Consider the following 14,934-nt stretch of genomic DNA (forward strand, 5'->3'; position numbering starts at 1 on the left):
CTGTTTTAGAGAGGGTTTTGGTGATGGCTGTGTTCCCTTCCAGCCCTGCTTTCAGTGACTCTGGGAAGGCTTTTGAGGATGTAAGTGCTGCATGCATGAGGCAGCTGGTGTTGTGCCTGGGAAGTGTGTGGTGCTGGAAGAGGTTTGGGTGACACAGGCTGTGTCTGTTCCCAAATGTCACAGCCCTTCACATCCCCAGGGTTGCTCTTGATGCTCCAGCAGCAGGAGCAGCTCAGGGTGCTGGTGAATCCAGGATGCTGGGACAGGGCAGTGCTGGGGAGGGGACAGTGACCTGGGGCAAAGGCAGCCCTCTTCAGCTGGCATATCTCCAGTGGCTGCTCTGCAGACCCCTGGTTGTGGCTGGGACCTTCCCAAAGGCAGTGAAATGGGCATTCCTCGGCATCCTTGATGATTGGAAGGAGCCTGGCTCCTGCAGGAGCTTGCAGCATTGACCTTGGGCACATCGGGGAAGCTGGGCAGGGGGAGATGATGAGCTGCCACTTCACCCTTCACACCCAGCACTTGAAAACCTCAAATGACTGGTCACCACCCAAGCCAGCTGCCAAGGGGACCTGCTGTTTCTCCCCAGGACTCACACCAAAGGCTTTGCAGGTGAGTCCCACTTCCAAATTCCACCCCAGGGAACAAAGCAATGCCTGGGTTTACTCTCCATCTCCTGAGCAAGCTGAAGCAAGTGATGTTTCCATGTGCCAAGGACAGGCCCCCAGCCCTTCCCTATGCCCCCTCCTGATGTGAGAGCCATCTGGAGACATTTCCCAAGCATGAACTTCACATAAACCACCTCCTCTTGTCCCTTTCCCCAGCCAACTCAATAAAGACACGACTGAAACCTTTAGAGCATGTGTGGGATCCAGCTGAGAAAAACAAACCTCTGGGTCTCGCTATGGTTATGGAAGCAGCGATGTCGCCTGGAAAGTATGTACCAGGGAGCAGAGAGCAGAGGGGTGAGCAGAGGAGCTGGGCACCAGCTCAAACATGACTCAAAATCATGGGGAAATTATTTCTGATTAATGTAATTACTTCGGCTCCAGCCCTGATCAATATGAGGAGCTAAAATGCTCATAAACCAGCCGAGAATGTGAACTATGCAGAATGATTTGTAAAAGGTGTTTGGCTGGGTGCTCTCTCCCCTGGCTGCTGGCTGCCCAGGGCAGGGTGACCTGGTGCTGTGGGAGGTGGGAGAGCAGTGATTTGCTAATTGCAAACTGGAGGCCCCCAAATGAGAATTCCCCCCAAAGGAACAGGGAGGGGATTGCCTCATGCAGTCCTAAACAAAAGCAGCCAGCCTGCTTGGCTGGGTTTCTTCTGTGCTCTGACCATAAAGCAACACCCCAGATTGTCCCTTTACAGGTTTATGGTGTCCCTCCCAGTGTGGGGAGGTTCTGGTGGGCTAGCACCCAGCACAGCCCAGGCAGGGGCTCTGCGGGGGCACTGAGGAGACAGTGGAGAACTGCAGGACCATGGGCACACAGCTGGAAAGGACAGTGTCCTCAGACCTCCTGCTGCCTGAGCCTGAGCTGAGCCACCAATCTGCATCAATCTGCACAGGAGAGGAGCTTCCTGCAGAGGGGCAGGGCTGTGTCTGAGGGAACTGCACCCACAGGAGCAGAGAGGGAGAAGGAGCCTGGGAGATCCCTGGGGATAAGGCCAGGTTGGATAGGACTTTGAGAAACTTCATCTGGTGAAAGGTGTCCCGGGCCCTGGCAGGTGATTGGGAATCAGGTGGTCTTTAAGATCCCTTTCATGTCAAACCATCCTGTGATTCAAAGCTGTCCTGCAGCAGCATCCCGTGAAGGATGCCTGTGGCCATATGAAGGTGGTAGGAATTTCCCCTTCTGAAAGCAAGCTGAGGCTGGGGAAAAGGTGCCCTGGGGCATGAGGGTCTCCAATGAACTGGTGGTTTCTCTGACATGGGGAGGAAAGGGAAGAACAGCTGTTACAGTCTCATTTTTGTCCTGCTGTTCCCCAGGAAGATGGGCTGGGCTGGACTGGGAATTGCAAGGCATCCCTCCTGTACTTTCAAATGAAGACCCTTTGGGGTGGGTTTCCACCTGCTGCAGGATTTTGGGGAGAGAAATAGAGAAAGGGAATATTTGACTTATGTGGCTGTCTGTACCTGGTTATCCAAGGCTGGTGATGGCAGGCTGGCTATGGCTTGGCTTGCCTCAGGAGCTGTCCCCAGCCAGTTTGGAGTCAGCCAGAGCCCCAGAGAACCATCTTACATGGCAGCTCGTCTCATGAACCAAGCTCCAGGAAGGAAAATACAGCACGGAACTCCTGTCACCAGGTCAGCAATTGGAGTGAGGAGAGCAGTGTGTGTGTGGGGGGGGGACAGCCAGGCTACTGCTCTGCCCTCCCTACTGGCCCCGGCTGCAAAGAATGTTTTGAGGTGATTTCGCTGCTGTGTATGCTGTCCATGATACTTTTCTAACATTATCTCCATGTCCTTCCTGGGGCAGAGAGCTCTCTAGGCCACATGGAGAAATGGTGGTCAATGATTTTGCTGGAAAGCACAGCATGGTTGGGGTTAGGAGAGCCGTTTCCCCACCACCTGCCTGCCATCTGCACTTCCAGAAGCTGACCACATTTAAATCCCAGTTTTCCTTGCATTCCGTGGTCCTGCTGAGCTGTGGGCTGCCACCCGTGCAGGCGAAGCCATCCCGCTGGCCTGCACCCAGAAATCTTCCTCTGGATGGTCTGTGGGAGAATTAAACACAAACACTTGGCAAAGTGCAGTCCTGGAGTGCGAGGCAGTGAGCCGAGGGCTGTGGGAGCAAAGGGACATCCTCCGAGCTGTGCAGGAGGAGCCAAGCCAGGCTGGCACGGGCCAGTGGAAAAGGGACAAGTGCAGAGGCTCTGACTCCAAGGGACACCAGCCCCTCTCTGTGTGCAATCCCAGCTTTGAGATCTCGCTTTGCTGCTGCCACAGCTCACCACAGACTCGTGGTTTAGCTTCTACAGAGCAGTCCCTTAACCAGCAGCTTGGTCCAGGGATGCTCTGCTCAGCCCAGGGTTCCTGCAGTGAGGCAGAGCTGTGCCTCCAGCCTTGGCTGCTGCAGGCTCCCTCTGTAACCCTGATCTCACAGAGCTGCTGTGCCTTCCCCTGCATTACACTTACTTTGTGCCTCCTGTCACAGCAGCAAAGGTGCTAAAACACACAGCTCAAAGGTCCTGCATTTTCACACAGCTTCTGCTTGCACCTGGACACCTCCTCCACAGCCTCATTGTCCTCCTTGTGCCCATGCAGGACCACAGGCACCTGCTTTGAGCCAAATTTCTTCTCCCAGGACTTGTCTGCAGGGTGAGAGTCCAGCCTTGCTCCTCCTGCCTCTGGGCCCTGGCCCCTGCAAACATCTGCAAGGAAATAGCTGAAGGTATTGAAAGGGGAGGCAGGAAACGCTCTGAATATTTTTTTTCCTAAATATAATGACACTAATGTTGCTTGCAGTGTTAAAAATAGAAATGAAGAGAACCTGCCTGTTTCCTGTTTTCCTTTCAGCTCTCACTTTCCTGCCTGTCTCTGCGTTCTGGAGACATGCATATGAAAATAAACCCGAGAAAGATCTCAGCAGTGTGCAAAGCAAAGCCAGATGAGTTTGGCATTGGCTCCAGCTTCCCCAAGTAGGGCCATGCTCCTCTGTGGAGCTCAGGGAGCTTCAGGCTGTGCACTCCCCACCTCCGACCACTGTCCCTGCAGGCTCTGCCCGGCCGCAGTGGGACCAGAACTGGCCACTCTCCCTGGGAGTGTGGCCACCTGCTGCACCCTGTGTCCTGCCTCTGGGCACTCTCCTGACTTTCCCAAGTGGATCAGTGGGGTCCCAGCAGTGCTGCTCTTCCTCCCACGGCTGACAGAGCTGTGCTCCCGCCCCAGGCTGGATCTGCCAGGGTGCTACTACCACGGAAGCCCTGGGCAAAATTTCCCTGCTCCCACCTCTTCTGCTGGAAATATTTCTCCAGATGCCTGTGGTACATCCCTCCAGCATGCACTGTATGTACCCATTCCCAGGTCTCCCTCCCAACCTCCTTTGATTGGGAGGATTTTGCTGCCAATCTTTCACCAGCTCATTACAAAGCAATGGTCATCACTGAATTCAGAGGCTGATGGATTCAAATTCAGCTTTGAGCCAGACCAGGATTCCCAGAACCTGGAGGATCAGGTGTGGGAGCCGAATCCCAGTCCTCAGCACACAGCAAACTGGCCACAGTTTCACAGTATCTGAACAGCAACATGCCTTTAATTTGGGAGGTGACACCGCACCCCGGGTCAGCACGGCTGCCTGCTTGCTGCAGGTGTTCAGATGGAAAGCTCAGCACTCATTTTTCAGCAGAGGAACCCAGGGAATGCGTGTCTTGGATGGAGGCTGCTGCCTGATTTATTACAGACTCAGCTCGAGGTGCCTCGGGAGAGTCAGCCCTGGCAGAGGATGAGAGGCAGGCGTGTGTACGGATGGATTGCAGCACACAAAATGCTGCGTTGTAGTAAGACTGCCTGGAATGCACTGGAGCCGGGAGCGGGACGATGAATGAGTCCTCTGGCCTGGTTTACATTCCTCTGCCATCCCCAGTTTCTTGAGCTGGTGAATGGGGAGGGTAGGCAGCCTTGGGTCTGTCTTGGAAATCCATGAGGCAGCCAAGCACTGGCCTGGAGTGTTGCTGGCACTGTCCTGGCCACATGAGCATGCTGACAGTGCCAGCGGACTGGCTCCACTATGTCCAGGTGCCACTCCTTGTGCAACATCCTTCAAAAGGCTGACTTTTTCAAGGAATGTTTTGTTTTTTTTTTCATAACGTGGCAACTTACAGGGCTGACCTCAGGTTGTTCTTAGCTGGAAATCAGGTGTTTAAAATGTCACTGGGCTATTGTGAGTCACTGTCTGGGCCACTTTTGTGTCAAAGAGTCAATTCTCCTGTATGTCACTGTGAAGTCTGTGCTTGAACCTTGCATTATGTGATTTTAAAAACAAGAAGCTTCCCCATGTTTCCCTCCCCTTCACCAGCTGCTTTCCTGACCCTGGCATATTTTTGACCCCTGGCAGACCACACACTTTTGCAGTTTTTCAGCTGCCTCTTCCCAACCAGGCATGTCTGTAGCTGCCAGTGCCCAGTTTCTGCTGGCAGCGAGTATACAGGTTTTTCAGCAGTGGTGTGTCAGCAGTATCCAGAGGGACCATTCATTCACAGAGAATGACAATGATGGGCTTCACTGGGGGCTTCCTGAGTGCTTTTGGGGACTCTTTGGGCACCAAACCTGTGGTAGGACTGGGATTCTGACCCCGCCTGGCGCAATCTGTCACATTGTTAACTGGGGCTGAGCCACAACCACTGGCACAGGGTGGACAGTGGGGATTGAGAGCCCACCCCATGAGCTCCTGCCCTGCTCAGTGAATGTCTGACAGTCCCTCTGTAATGCACAGTGGGATGATAGCCCTGGATTTGCAGACAGGAGCTCAGCCACAGGGATTTCCCAGGTGTTCCTCCCTTCCTGGTACTACTGCTGGCGTGCAAGATGTCCCACTCCCAACCCATGTCTTTGGTGTGAGCTGGGAATGAGACAAAGCCTTGGCATCTGAGGAGGAAAAACAGCCCTTGGGAAGGATTTAGCCATAACCTGTGTGTTCATGTGCTCAGCCTCTTCAGCTGGCCAGGCTGAGCAGACAAATGGAGGGTTCCAGGGAGCAGGGGACTGGACCCGTGCTCTGTCTTCAGCAGGGTGGGCACTGGCGACCTTGCAGCCCCGCTCCCACAGCCCCAATCCTGCAGCCCAAATCCCTTATCCATGGCCATGCAGCCCCAGTCCGCAGCCCCAGTCCTGCAGCCCCAATCCCATAGTCCTGGTCCACAGCCCCAGTCCTGTAGCCCCAGTCCCATAGTCCTGGTCCTGTAGCCCCAGTCCTGTAGCCCCAGTTCTGCAGCCCCAATCCCATAGTCCTGGTCCTGTAGCCCCAGTCCCGCAGCCCCAGGCCCCTAGCCCAAATTCCTTATTCCCAATCCCTTTTCCCAGGTCCCTTATCCCTAATCCGTTTTCGTTGGTCCTTTATTCCCGATCCCTTATTCCCTATTCCTTATTCCCCCGTCCCGCAGCACCAATCCCTTATCCCCAATTCCTTACTCCCAATCCTTTATCCCCCATTCCTTATCCCTGATCCCTTATTCCCGGTCCCTTATCCCGGTCCTTTATTCCCGATCCCTTATCCCCCATCCCTTATCCCGGTCCTTTATTCCCGATCCCTTATTCCCGGTCCCTTATCCCCCATCCCTTATTCCCGGTCCCTTATCCCGGTCCTTTATTCCCGATCCCTTATTCCCGGTCCCTTATCCCCCATCCCTTATTCCCGGTCCCTTATCCCGGTCCTTTATTCCCGATCCCTTATTCCCGGTCCCTTATCCCCCATCCCTTATCCCGGTCCTTTATTCCCGATCCCTTATTCCCGGTCCCTTATCCCCCATCCCTTATCCCCCATCCCTTATCCCTCATCCCTTATTCCCGGTCCCTTATTCCCCCATCCCTTATCCCCCATCCCTTATCCCCCATCCCTTATCCCCCATCCCTTATCCCTCATCCCTTATTCCCGGTCCCTTATTCCCCCATCCCTTATCCCCCATCCCTTATCCCCCATCCCTTATTCCTGGTCCCTTATCCCCCATCCCGTATTCCCGGTCCCTTATCCCCCATCCCGTATTCCCGGTCCCTTATCCCCCATCCCTTATCCCCCATCCCTTATTCCCGGTCCCTTATCCCCCATCCCGTATTCCCGGTCCCTTATCCCCCATCCCTTATCCCCCATCCCTTATTCCCGGTCCCTTATCCCCCATCCCTTATTCCCTATCCCCTCTCCCCGGTCCCTTGGTCCCAGTCCCGCCGCAGCGCACGGGCTCTGCCTCCCTCTCGTGGCCGCTGTGCTCGGGCTCTCGGGGAGCTGCGGGCTTTCACGCCTTGTCCCCGACAGCCCCCGCAGCCCCGGTGCCCCCATGCCCCTCGCTGGCTCCATCCCAGCGTGCCGGAGGTGTGAGCGGGGCCAGCGCCTCTCCTGGATATTCGCCTCTTGCTTTTAAGCAAATCCTTTCTTCTGCCACTGGCGGAAAGACTCTTCATAGCCGGTCTTGCATCACACCTGGTTGGAAACGAAGCCAACCTCACCAGAGTCAGCTGCCTAAAAGTTGAAGCTGTTTTATTCCCAATAACTTGTTTTCAATTTCTTCTGCTGCCCTTGAAGCCAAGAGCTGAACAAAACAACAGCTCCAGGAGATCCTATAGAATATTAATTGGGTCAGGGCCCTGAATTAGATAAATTAAAACATCTCCAGATGGTCCAGAAAATTCCAGCCCAAAACACTGAAGACTGGTTGCTCTTCAAACATTTTTTGCTGAAGCAGAGGCCGTGACCAGTTGGCCCTGGGGCTTGCAGCCACCTTTGCCATGACAGGTGCCAGGCAGACCTCCTGTACAGCCCAGTAGTACCAGTCCTGACAGGAGCCAGCACTGGGGACATACGTAGGAACTCCTGGTTATTCCCCTTGTCCCTCTGCTTTTTCTCCCCCTCACCTGCCTTTCTCTACCTGCAGTGGCTCCTAGTGTTGATATTTCTGGTGGTGCTCAGAAAGCCCTGTTTGAGGAGTCAACAACTCATAGGAGTGCTCAGTTTGGGATCCTCAGTTTGGGATCAGCCGGGATTTCACTGGGATTTCAGGATGAGTGATCTGGACATCCTGGGATGGCATCTTTGATTTGGCATCAGGGAGGACAATCTAAGTTACTGCTCTGCTTTTCAGAGATGCCTAAATCTGGGCATGAGAACAGCTCCTGTACCAAAACCTACAGGCAGAAATGGACCAATGCCAGGACTAAACCCTGCTGTCTGCCATGTTTAAGGGTTCTACAGGGTCAGGGTGGCAGAAGAGTGGGGACAATCCCCCCAGCTCTGCTTTACAGGATGTGACCTACAAGTATCAGAGCTGTGAAAACACTAATGGGCCTTGTGGCCCTGACCAGCTCACCTGCCCCATGCCCATGGCCCACAAGCTGACATTAAGCTCAGCCCAGAGCCTCAGACTCTTGCTGACTGTGCTGGGGCAATGATAAGCTCCAGTACAGCCACAGTGGTGCCTGGCCATGGGTCCTTTTGTCCTGACTTCCACCTGTTGTCTCGGTGTCATCCCTGCACCATTGCTCTGGACCTGCTGGTGCTCCTGGACCTGATCCCAGCCCTGATGGCGGGACTGACTTCCTGGCATGCCCTGGCACCTGCCCCATCACTATTGTTGCCTCATTTTCTGAGCTCCTGGTTGGACCTGGCTGCCACCTCTGGGTCTCTGCTGCTCCCTCCTCTGGCCCAGCATCTGGGTCTGGGAACAGACACAGAGATCTGCCCTTGCCTGGGGTGGAGATGAAGCTATGAGGCAATAATAGATTCTTTAGCCCTGGTCTATGAGTGCTGCTGAGAAGATCAGGGACCCCCTTCAGCACTGGCACTGCTGTGTTACAGCCTGGGCAGGATGGCTTGGTCAGAGCCTGTATCAGTGGAATAACCCAGTGTTAAATCCCTGGTGTGGTGGGGTTTAGAGTGGATGAAATGCCCTCCTTCCCCCAGTACTGAGGGGCTCCACAGAGAGCACATCCCCACAAGTGAGCTGTGTCTCCTGCATCCCGGCAGCAGCTGACCAGCCCTGCTCCCACACCTCCTCCCCTAGTCCCACCTGAAATGAGTGTGTGATGAAGGGCTGAGAGCTCAGCTAAAATACCTGAGGAAGCACACAGCTGATCCTGTGGATCCCTAGGGTGTGTGGGAATCCACAACCCAACAAACCAAGCTCCAGAAGGTGTTGTCTGGGCATCCTCTGGGGAGGTGAGAAATGCCATTTGGTTCAAATGGAAACTCTCAAATTTCCCTTGGCAGGGGATGTGCTGTGCTTTTAGCTGGGGAGATTTGGGGTTTCCTGCTGTGGCAGGGCAGAGATTGTGATTTTAGAAAGAGTCTGAGGGGGGCAATATTATGCTGATAATTTCTGTTTCCCAGTACTCCATGCCATCCGAACTATTTCTAAGAATGTCAAATTTGGCAAAAACATTTTCCCTTTCTTTTTCTTTGTCTCATTTCAGTGAGGATGGGATGCATGATGCTGACCTGTGGCACTACAGTCCTGAGAAATGCTGTCCTCAGCTCCCCTCTGTCCTTCAGCGGCCCGGGTGGCAGTGTCTGGCCCTGTGCTGATAATCTAATTACCTGCTTACCCTGGGGGCTGGAGAACAGCTCAGCCCTCCACAGTGTGACATGTGCTATTAAACCCCGGGAGTCAGAGTCTCTTCTGGGGCCAGAGAAGCTTGTCCTGCTGGTCACAGCTGCTGGGTGTGCAGACAGCACCCTGGCCAGAGGTTTCCTTTGGGATCCCTGTCACTCTGCCTGGTGACTCTGCGACTTCTAGGCAGCACTTGGCCATGGAACGTGGTGTGACATCTGATCTAGCTCCTGCACTGGATGTAGCTGTGAGTTGCCTGTGAGGATGGGGACTTGCTCCTTGTACAGCTCTGGATAATGGGGGGAAGAACTTGGGGGCACTGTGGATTTGGGGCAATGGAACTTTGCATACGTGAAAAACTGCACAGCCCTTGGCTCCCCTGGGCCTGCCCTGCTGAGACAAAATCAGAGGTGTCATCCCATGTGTCTCTTGGTCCACATTCAAAAAGTGGAGCTGAATAGAGACGTGTTAGCTGGCCACAGCTGGGCTTGTGCTCAGCCTGGGAGCTGCATCTCTATTGCCCTGTTCAATGACCTTTTGCTGGAGCAGGGCATCCTGCTCCGGGTGGAATTCCCTCGAGAGAAGTGCTGCAGGAAGGGGTGTGGGGGGGAATGTGTTCTGTATGGGGCCTGGAATGCTTTCCTCCACCCCTCCCCAACAGGTCCCAGAGCTGCACTGTGGGCTCAGGGTGCTCAGGGCCAGGCCCAGAAGGGCTATTCCAGCTCTGTGGAAGAGGGCAGGAAGGTCAGAGTGGGACACTGGGGACATGTTCCAGCCACAGCCTGGACACAGCAGTGCTGCTCTTGTGGAGGTTTTGATCTGCAGGTGAGCTGAACCTTTTGAGATGGTGCTAAAAACCCTTAGCAGGAGCTTGTTGTGCCAGACTGGGGTGAATCTGGGTGCAAATATTATCTCTGTCGTGTGTGGTGTTTACAAGGAGGGCAGCGACCTCGGCAAACAGGGTGGCAGAGCTGCATTGCTGAGTCACGGCTCTGCTACACCCAGCCTTGATTAGGGATGTGTTTATTGTTTTAAGGAACACAAAATAGAAATGCGTCCCCACGTCCTGATTGCAGGAAATCTGGCTGAGCTGCACTGAGACCTGCTCAGCGTGGTGTGGGAACCCGCTGGGATATGCTGGAACATGTCCTGCTCACGTGCTGCTCTCGTCTCTGGGCTTCTCTTTGTGAAAATTGGGATCAGGACAGGGAGGGACTGATGTGTACCTGTGCTGGAGTTCCTCGGGGTGGAAGCACCAGAAGGGTGCCCTGTCCTGCATGGTGGGGGTCAGGCAGGAGGGGGAACCTCTGATCATCCCACCGTAAGTGAGGTGGTTCCAGTCTTGCAAGCAGCAGCGGGTTCAGCAATTCCCTAGCAACAAAGCCTTTTCCTGAGACATCATCCATTGTGGTGAAGGTGGTGGGTGCACTTGGCCAGGGAAGCCTTGTACCCACCACCCCCTTATCTCCTGGTCTCCTCAGGATGATCTTGGCATAAAGTGATGTTGGTCCGACCTTGGCAGAGGTCACACCCCAGTCAGGCTTTTGTCTTAGCTGCTGTGGCCGGTTCAGGTTTCTCTCAGCTCCTCTTGACAGCACTGGCACAAGAGGAAAGGGCCACATCTTTCCATAGGGTGGAGTTGGCTCCTTGTCTTTACCCGCAGGGTGGAGGTGGTTCCTTGTCTTTACTCGCAAGAGAAATCCAAGGGCAGCTAGAGCCCAAGAGCCCAGGAGGAGCTGGGCTATCCCACAAAGTGAACCCTGCTTCCATTTGTGATGATAATGCCCTCGTTCTCCAACTTGAATGCTGGATTTTAACAGTGACAAAGGCTGACAAAGCAAGTAGAACAGAGGGCAGGGTAGTGCTGCTGCTGAGGTGAGGCTGCTCTGCACTGCAGGGACTGTGTGCTCCTCTCACCTGCGACCCAAATTGCTGTGTGAGAATGGGGCTGCCTTTTTCCTTAGATATTCCACAGCTTCCAGGGTGAGCCTTGGAGACATTTCCAAGTCTGAATCACAGCCAGACTCATACCACTGCTCTTTCCCACAGCACTGACTGTGTTTCTCTGCCTTCTGTCTGCTTTATAATTTTCAAAGATGTGTTTATACCAATCTTGGGGGGTAGCATACTTGTCTGGTGGGGTCTGGAGCAGTCCAGCTCCTCCCTAACTCATTTCAGGTAGCCTTATTTTCCAAGAGATGCTCAGAATAGGCTGAAGTACATGATGTTGGGTGCAAATTGGGCCTCTGTGTTCCAGCCCTAATCTGGTTAGGGGATCAGTGCAGCAGGCTTGCAGCAGTCCACGTGGCTCTGCCAGTGGCTGCCTCCTGGGCTGTGCCCATGCTGGGCATGTCATCAGCTGGGTGTGAATTTCTGTGCTGCACAAAAATGCCCCAAAATGGGAAAATGCAACCTGTTTACAGGGCAGCCTCATCTGTTCCCTGGACTGTGTCTCAGGGGGTTTCTACTGAGGAGGTTCTTTCTGTTTTCAGGCTGGTATTGTTTTAGGGGTGCGAGGGTTGTGGTTTCCTTGTGAGCAGTGCCAGACAGGAGCCCCTCAGAAGAGTCTGCCCAGCAGAGCCTCTGAAGTGTCATCAGCCCTCCGAGGAGCTGCTTGGTGGTCCTCTCTGCTTCCTCTGATGCTCTTGGCCCTGCAGTTGCATGAATATCCTTAGGAAAAGCTCAGCACCCACTCCCTGTTGATGGAGAGCTGGGAGAAAGTCTGCCTGAGACCGGGGGTAATGCAGGATCTGATTCTGCTTTTGGAGACCAGCGTTATGTCTGTTTCCAGCTCCTTTGAGAGCAGAGGGGAAGTGAAGTCTCTTTGAGGAGCAGGGTAGATCCTCATCAGGGTTTTTGCCTTTCCCATTGACCACAGAGTCCCATGATCCCCAGCAGGAGCCAAATGGGACACAGCTGAGTTCCCACCAGTCACTCCAGTGATGGCTCACCCAGGGGCAGAGGTTTTCCCTGCCCTGTAGGGAAGCTGCAGAAATTAAATGGGAATTGCTGAGATAAGTAAAAGCTTTGTATCAAAACCACAAATTTTGCAGAAGCAATGGATGTTTGGGCTGAGAATGTCTCATCTGGCAAAGTCAAAGCATTATGTCATATTTATACATGACAGTGGCATTTATACTGACAGAATTAATTAATCTAAACATAATTTCCTTTAAGAATGGGCTGTAGAGAGATACTGGTATCTGGTAAAAAAAACCAAACAAACCACAAAACAAACAAAAAAGAAAACTTAAAACAAATCAAGCCAACAAAAAACTCAAACCAAAATAGAAAAGTGCCTTTTTAAGATCTAAGACCAACATAAACATACTTCTTATTATTTTTGGAAAGCTGTTTGCAGGTGTCAGGAACCCTGACACACAGCTGGTATTAACTTCTGGGGGCAAGAGAAAGGGAACAGGTTTAAATATAGCTCCTGGGAAATAAGCATTGGAAAAGCTTCCAAGAGCAGTTTTACCCCTACTTTGCTGCCTGGAATTTCCCCTAAAAATACAAAAGATAAACAATTAACATCAGGGACCAGACAAATATGCAGAGGAACAGTTTCTTTCTTCCAGGATGGCCCCAGAGCATCCTTGTGCTTGTCTAGACAGGGCCCTGTTTGTGCTCCTCTGGTTTCTCAAGTGGGAATTCACCATAAAAGACACATTTTTTCTTCTTGAGCCTTCTGGCTGCAAAGAGATGTGGTGTTCTCATAGGGAAATACAGATTTAATGCCAAAAGCACAGCAGCTATGGCACCCAATTAATCCAGTGGTAAAGATGGATAAAGTGGATCAGGGTCAGGTCAATTAAAATCAGCCCAAGCCATGTTTCTAAGGCTCTGCAACACACTTGTGTCTAATGAATGCACTGTGCTGACACTCCTGGAAAGAGCTGAGTCTGCAGCACACGTGTATTTGCTAAGCAGGAAAAAAACCTTCAAAAACCCCTTACTGCACCATTTGCAGTCGATGGGGGCAGCTCCATTTGCCTCTTTCTGACCTTTGTTATCAACTCTCCTCCCAGCAGAAAATTACCCACCAGCTATTTTTTATGCCTTGTAATTTCCTCTAATCTCAGATAAATGCTCTAATTGACCTCTGTCCTCCCAGTATACGTGACACACAGAGTAGGGCTGTGCCCATAAAAGATCCTTGGAAAGTACTATCTATTCACACCAGGGCCATTTATGTTGTAATTGCTTTGAACCAGAAGTCAGACCTCAAATATGTGATGTTATAAGTCATTATCTAGGCAAAATAGATGTTTTTCAGGTGGCTGATAAAAAAAGGCCCATGATATGCAGGTGAAATGGTCCAGGTGAGCTAGAGCTCCCCTTGCCCAGAGGCAGTTTTACACCCAGTGGCTAATTTGTGTACCCTGCCTGGACCATTTCATTTGTGCTCAGACCATCTATACACACTCAGAGAAGTGTGTTTTGGTGTTTCCCAAGTTCAGCACTTTGAAAGGTTTGGCAGCTTGAAATGATTTTAAAATATATGCTGTTTATTCCTGCTTGTATTCCATAAGCCTGGTTAGTGCTGCTCCATCCCACAGTCTTCTGGAAGCCCTGAGTGGTGCTAGCCCCATACTTGGCAGCTAATGATAACTTTCCCCTGCTAGTCGCTATTTTGTAAAGGATATTTTTGCCTGTTAGCTGTGGCTAATGTGCTTTGTCTGTAGAGCATGGATGCAGTCCGGGCATCCCTGAAAGGTTGTATTTCATAAAAGAGTGTGTGTTGATGAGCCTTCCACACCAGCCAAACCCTGGGCTATTACCACAGGCTCCACTGCAGGGCACAGACCCAAATAACCTTGGGATCTGAGCTGAAAAACTACTGTTTTCTCAGTGCCTACTTGGCTTTGGGGCAGAAATTCCATCACTGCTTTCATGGAAAAGCTGGGGAGGAGTGACAAGGGAGGCTGGTGACATTTCCCTGTGGAGCAGTGATCCTGTAACATGTCCTGCACTCACTAAGCAGTGCCAGCACCAGCTTGCAGTCCCTTCCTTCAGGACTGCTCGCTCCCCTGGGCTGTTAGTTGTCACCTGGCTGTGACAGCACAGGGCTGGAGGAGCACCCAGCCTTCCCCATCCCCACAAGCAGAGCTCTGCAGAGCTAATCCCCTGCTGCCAGCTTCAACAAACAGTGTCCATCTGGAGTAAACACAGCTGGGGAAGGAGATGAAGAAACTTTATTTTGCAACCATTTGTGGTAGTGTTCATAACTACAGCCCCAAGAGCTTTCTCTGCTTACGCGCGAGAGCAAGTAACAATAGTATTTTTCATTGATATAATGACTTTATAATGACTTTTGTCTCCAAGGCTCCCTGCAGACACAGCCTGTGGTCTGGGGATGGCCTCACCTGGGCAGGTGAGCTTCTATCATGAAGAACTAAACTGTGGTGCTTGTCTCTGCAGTGATTTTGGAAGTACCAGCTGCCTGGTCAGTGCTTTCTGGGAAGCTTAGATCTCATCTCACCCAGGGCTGCATTTGGGCCCCATAGATGTTCCCCAAGGGTCAATCTAGGGAAGGTTCCATTTGGCAAATTTGCCTTTAGTTAGATGGGGATGCCAGGTCTGGAGTGACTGAAACTCTGCTCTCCCCACTATCAGAAAATCCATGCAGAGAGGAGCAGGCAGAACTCTGAAAGTCCCCTTTTTCAGGGATGCTCGAAA

The sequence above is a fragment of the Cinclus cinclus genome, chromosome 18 (genome assembly GCF_963662255.1).
Source record: "Cinclus cinclus chromosome 18, bCinCin1.1, whole genome shotgun sequence".
NCBI lineage: Eukaryota > Metazoa > Chordata > Aves > Passeriformes > Cinclidae > Cinclus > Cinclus cinclus.